The sequence below is a fragment of the Diospyros lotus genome, chromosome 8 (assembly GCF_014633365.1).
Source record: "Diospyros lotus cultivar Yz01 chromosome 8, ASM1463336v1, whole genome shotgun sequence".
Lineage (NCBI taxonomy): Eukaryota > Viridiplantae > Streptophyta > Magnoliopsida > Ericales > Ebenaceae > Diospyros > Diospyros lotus.
The window spans coordinates 14,624,714-14,631,164 of record NC_068345.1 but is presented as its reverse complement, the minus strand read 5'-3'; the positions used below and the strand labels follow the sequence as shown (position 1 = coordinate 14,631,164).

The 6,451-nt window shown below is 37.6% G+C and overlaps 1 non-coding gene across 1 annotated transcript; it reads right to left on the bottom strand.

Moving 5' to 3' along the window:
- Window positions 1-560: 560 nt before the first annotated feature.
- On the bottom strand, window positions 561-667 carry LOC127809023 (small nucleolar RNA R71). Its single transcript, XR_008025033.1, has one exon. It is a non-coding gene; the product is annotated as a small nucleolar RNA R71 (small nucleolar RNA).
- Between the last annotated feature and the right edge of the window lie 5,784 nt (window positions 668-6,451).

The following is a 6,451-nucleotide window of genomic DNA, read 5'->3' as shown; positions in this document are numbered from 1 at the left end:
AAGCTGATCCATTTCAATTTTTGTTGTGTTAGGATTGAGATAGTGTATGCGTCGTTCAGAACGTCTTGATATTGTTGAGTTTGATCCGAAGATTGAATGAACTTTTCACCAAAGACGTTGTGAGCAGGAGGAAAAAATGGAACAATAACAAAATAATATGGGAGATAACGCCAATCAGCTCTCCCCAGTGGTGCATGCTGTTGAGATCAATGAGAGAGATATCTTGATGGGGGATTTCATGATGCCTCTAATCGTTGAGATTCAGTCCAGCATAATTTATCCTCCGTATGGGCACAGTAACTTCCAGTTGAGGTCGGATGTGATCAATTTGTTCTCCAACAACATACTTTTTTATGGGAGAAGTGATGAAAATCTGCATTATCATCTCTCACGCTTTTTGGAATATTGTGAAAATTTCAAGTATCAAGGTATCAATAAAGAAGCACTTCAGATGCGACCCTTTCCTCACACTTTGAAAGACAAAGCCCAAGAGTGGTTGGATTCCTTACTAGTTGACAACATTACTACATGGGCGGATTTGGTTCATAAGTTTACACTGAAAGCTTAAGCATGAAATTTTAGCTTTCCAGCAAACTGAATCTGAGAACTTTCATGAGGCATGGGATCGATTCAAGGAGTTGTTGAGGAAATGTCTAAATCATGGTTTCTCGTTACCAGCACAAAATCATTATTTTTATGCTAGATTGACTCCCTATAGCCGTTCAATAGTTAACTTTACAACAGGGTCCATTCGAAATAAATCAGTTGGGGAACTAAAGATCTTTTTAAAACAATGAGTGAGCAGTTTGTAATGTGGTGAAATAGGAATTCACATAAAATAGCAGTTGGAGTACATGAAGTGGATGTGAGTACTTTGATGCTAGCTAAGATTGATGCTTTGTTAAAACAAATGGAAGCATTCAAATACTTCTCATCGACTAATATGGTGCAAGGATCTCTTCCTATTTGTGTAACGTGTGGGGCGAATCATCAAAACAAAACAATCATATACATAATAAAAATAATCTAACCTTTAGATTTTCAACTCGTTCATGGATTCGAGCAGTCCAAGTGTCCAGCCTTTAACTCGTGATACGAGGCACACGTCTTTTGGCAAGGAGAGCGGAATGAGAGTGCTAGCTCTTTCTCCTTTTTGTGGTTTGTGTATGGATGGAAAATAAGCCCCTCATTTTGAATCAATGCCGAAAGAAACAAGAGAAAATGAATGGAATTTTTTTTTCAACTCTTGAAAAACCACAAAAACCATTCGTTAATTGGGCAACCCTTAAAAGGGTATTTATAGAGGAGTAAGGCCTCTTAGGGTTTCCTAAACCTCAATGGATATGAGCTGCCCATTTATCCTAGTCGAACTAAAAACTTAATTAAGTGGCCCAAATTCGATAATAAGTTTAAATAAAATATTTGGTCCAAATTCAATTTCGCTTAAATATAATATTTAATTTAATATTTGGTCCAAATACTTTATTTAACCCAAATTTAAGCCCAAATAATATATATTTTATATTATTTCTTATTTGCCACTCTAACAAATATAGAAAATTATTAAATTAGAAACTCCTTCCTAATTTAATCAATTGTCATTTTAGAAAACTCTCTCCTTTATAACGACCCTTCATTAAATTGACGTCATTACGTCTATTTGTTCTTTTTCCATGAGAATCTTTGACGGCATAATTTCTTACCGAAGTGTCCCACTTAACCATACGTTTGTTCTCCTGGTTTAAGCCAGAGACCGTACATATTACGTATGACTCATTAGGTTTCTGAATATGTTGGTAATGTGTCAATATGAACAGATAAGACAAAATTGGTCTCTAACAAGATTGACGTCTCCTCCATAATTTATTCCCTTGGAGAAATCTTAAAAGAATTTATGGTTAAATTTTTTTATTTTTTCGTTGAACTTATAATCCATAAATTACTTGAGAAGCACAAGCCGAAGTGAGATCCCAGATAAATAGCAATATAAGCCATGTTACAGTGCATAAGAAATTTAGCTCTCGTTATTTGGATATAAATCAATATTACCAGCTACATGAGTTAAGTGTTTATTTATTGTGATTCATGTGATTTCTTTTTTCTTTTTTTTTTGTTCTTTAATTTTTATATACTTGCATCTAGTTTATTTCTTCTCTTATTTGTTAATTAATCAAGCACTTTATGTAATTGATTATTAAAAAAAAAAAAACCTTGCTTTGAAGCCTAATTTTAACCTAGATTTTTTAAATAAAAATCATTAGAATGATGTGCCTTCAATTGGTTATTTTAATTTAGGTTCGATTTATATTACCAATATCCTAGAATTTTGCTAAATTACTAAACTAGAGGCGAAATAAAACATTTTGTGAAAATTATCTCTAGAAAAAAAAATATATAAATCTCGGATTTGATATTTAATTTTTTCATAAAAAACCATAAGAAAGAGGTGTTAAATTTTTAATAGGAGGGATCGAGGAGTGGTTATGTAGTGTTAGTACACAATAGGTGTTTCGTGTCAACTCGTATATGAAAATCTAATGGGATTCACATTGTGCGTAGAATTAGAGATGCAACTTGTAGCTTTCGGGATATAGGTCAAGTAGTCGGATGAGCAATATGTCAATCTCAATTCAGTGGGTTGCGAATTCGATCCTCGCCCTACGCAAGAGTCAAAGGACTAACTTGTGATTTATCTCCCTTGACATAATCGAGGGGCCACACACGAACAATCATCCCAAGAGATACAACCTGTAAATTGGCAAATTTAGATACCTTTGCATAAATTACAGGTAAGTACCCTAGTATCTGGTGAAAATTATATGTTTTCACATGTATCATATATGCTTATTAGCTAACTTCAAATAAAATTATTTATTTCTTCATGAACCAGTATGCATAATATATTACAAATGTTAACCATAACTTGTAAGGATTATCTACATATGAGTTCTTTTATTCATGAATAATTTTAAATTCATTGGAAAAGGAAAAATGGTTACAAATGTTGCATAACGTTCATATTTAAGTCTTATGGTTTTATTCCCACACTTGCATGATATGCATAAGTTTGAAAGAACCTAATGTGTTCATTTGCAACCATTTCTATATGTGTACCCCTGCATGAAACTGTTTATATAACTTCTTTTTAAGTTAAGATTGGGAATTACTATGTTGGGTACAATTTTGGCCCCGATTTCATTGCCTATTGACTTCACCTTGTCTGTTGCCAATCTATACAAGAGTTTCAAAGTTTACAATTTTACTTCGATCTTTTAATAGAATTGTATGATTTTTGGAAGAAAATTTTGACATATCTCATACCAATTGATTTCAAAAACATATTTCTTAAATGGCAAAGAGATAATTTCCAAGATAAAATATTTGCCAATAAGAATTTTATATGGCTTCACAAAATGTTTGGAAAAATTTACATCCTTGGGCCATGAACTTTTCAAGGATACAAAATATATCAATTTTAATTTTCAAGCTCATATGTTTATACAATTTTGAAAATAAAAAGCTATGAAAATATTTTCCATAAATAGAACACAATGAAGTTTTTCATCATCAAAATAATATCTGGACTGTATTGTTCCATTGGTCTGGCCCAAAGCATGGCATTGACCCAAACCCCCAAACTAGATCTTAGCCCAAAAAGCTCAGATAATCCTTCCATCTAAGCTGAGATCCTTAAACCAGTAACGAATTCTATCAACTCTGAACAACTCGCACGCTGATCCTTATCAGCCCATAATCTTCATCGAATTTGAGATCTTCATGGATGATCCTTATTACTACCATGTATCTTGGCCCTTTATCCTTCCACGACAGTCAGCGATATGCAAGGTACCTTCACCTCTATATAAGCCAGGCTGATTGCAGGCCAAAGTATGTTCTTTCCAAACTTTACCCACACTTTGATATTTTAAACCCTCACTGACTTGAGTGTTGAAGTGCTTGTAGGTGCCAGCCACCCTCATCGCAAAAATTGTCGAATCATGGCATTCTACCATCGTTACAACCAGTTTGATCAATCCTGTTGGGCCGGAAGGAACATTTGGCACCTACCATGGAGCCTGGTAAAACTTACCTACCCCACACGTCGAATCCCTACAATCTCCTCTACAAACTATCCATGGTTAAAACCAGGAGCCACAACAATTTGGCCCCAAACCAAGAAGATCCAAATGCCAACAACCATCAACCAGAGAATCCGACAACTATAGAGGCCTTCCTCCGAACCATCCGACAGCTCCAGGACCAAGTTGCGGAGTTAACCCGCAACCAATAGAGTGATTAGAGCAATGAGTGAGTTTACGATAATATAGAGGTTAGTCATCATCAACAGCTCCAAGCCACCTACACTCATGCTTCTCCACCATCAATATCCATGTACACTCCAAGCCACCCCTTCTTGGAGTTTATCATGTCCGTACCCCTGCCAGAGGGATTCTTCCTTCCTACAACATTGGAGCTGTATGATGGAACCATCGACCCTTAAGAGCATTTAACAATATTCAACTCCTTGATGCTATTGAGTGGGGGCCTTTCCTAGCACTTTGAAGAAGTCTACCCTGCTGTGGTTTCTATCCTTGAGCCAGCCTCCATTCATGACTTTTTTTATCTTGCCACACTCTTCCTCGCCTATTTCTCCACCAGTCGAGCTCATTATAAAACCTTAGCTAGCCTAATTAACCTGAAGCAAGGAGAGAATGAGCTACTCTGAGCTTTAATGCATCGGTTTAACTAGGAGGCCATCCAAATTAGGGATCTCAGCCCAATTGTCTCTTTGCATGCCATCATGGCAGGGCTTAAGCCCGGGCCCTTTGTCGACTCTTTGGCTTGGAAGCCCCTTATCAATCTTAAAGAACTTTAGGTACAAGCAGTCGACTACATAAATGTGGAAGAAGTGTCAGTCGCTAGACATAGTTGCTCCTAGCCATAGGCCTAGTCGCAGCCAAATTAGCAGGCAGAGCCATCTACCGAGCATCACCTCTACCTTGAGAAAGACCCTGGCTGCAAATGAGAGAACACGGACAGAGTTAAGGGGCGAAATGGGCAAGTTAGGGCTCTCAAGCCACCCCAGTTGAGCTATGATGTGTACACCTCGCTGACGACAAGACAAGATCAGATCTTCCAAGAGGTCTACAATTCAAGAGTAATTCCACTTCTAAAGGTGACTGCTCGGCCTAACACCAACCTTAATGTTGACACCAGTAAGCGTTGTGATTATCATCTCATGTTCGGCCACACGATCGAAGAATGTACCACCTTCAAGGACTAGATCAAGAAGTTGGTCAAAGAAGGCCACCTCTGCCGATATGTTTATAAGAGGCAGAGTTGGAGCAAAGAGCCACGCAATAGCCAACATTTGAGGAGAAGTCATAACCTGCAAAGAAGACCCATGTTCGAAGAAGGTTAGGAAGCTAGGGTGCCCCCCCCCCCCCCCCGCCCGATCAAATATAAGGGGTTATTGACATAATTTTTGGGGGCTTCGTTGGCGGAGAAGATTCCAACTTCACAAGAAGGCATTACTTGAGGGCCGTGATGATCGTTAAAAGCACTGAACACCAGCCAAGAAGAATAGCCCAACACCCGATAATCTCCTTCACCGATGAAGACTATGAGGGGATTAACCAGAATTTAGATGATCCCATGGTTATATCTGTGGTTGCGACCAACTTTGTCATCAAGAAGGTCTTCGTAAATCAAGGGAGTTCGATCGACTTACTATACTTGTCAACTTTAAAGAAGCTGGGGATACTAGAAGAGGATTTGAGGCCGTTTAATAAAAGCCTGGTCGGCTTCTCTAGGGAGCAGGTGAACATGAAGAGGTACATAGAGTTGTTGATGACGTTCGGGTTAGCTCCATTGCTTAAAACGATCAATGTCAAGTACTTGGTGGTTGATTGTTAGACACCTTACAACACCCTACTAGGCCACCTATCCCTCAACTCTCTAGACGGAGTCGTTTCTACTCCACATTTGGCAATGAAGTTCTCGGTCTTAGCCACCGAGGTCGAAGTGGTCCACGCTAACCAAAAGGAGGCCCGACAGTGCTATAATGACAGCTTGAGAGTTTAACGCTCCCTATAACACCCCACTTTTTCGGGCATGTTATAACTTGCGAAATTTGGGATATATGTTTTTTTTAAAAACAATCTCAACATCATATTAATTCCCAAAATTTCCTATTTACCTACCTAGTATGAGAATTATCATACATCATAAATGCTAGGCTAGGTATTCACCAATAGCAGAAGCATAAATAGAACCTAAGCATACATCGAACCATATTAATAATACATGATCGCTTCGGACATATCCAACAATCAAAGACTATTCATCAACAGAACATAAGTTTTTCAACATGACTTGAAACATAACATAACATAACCAAATCTTCATGAATAAGAAGAACATCGGATCTACACGTAAAATCCATTGGTCA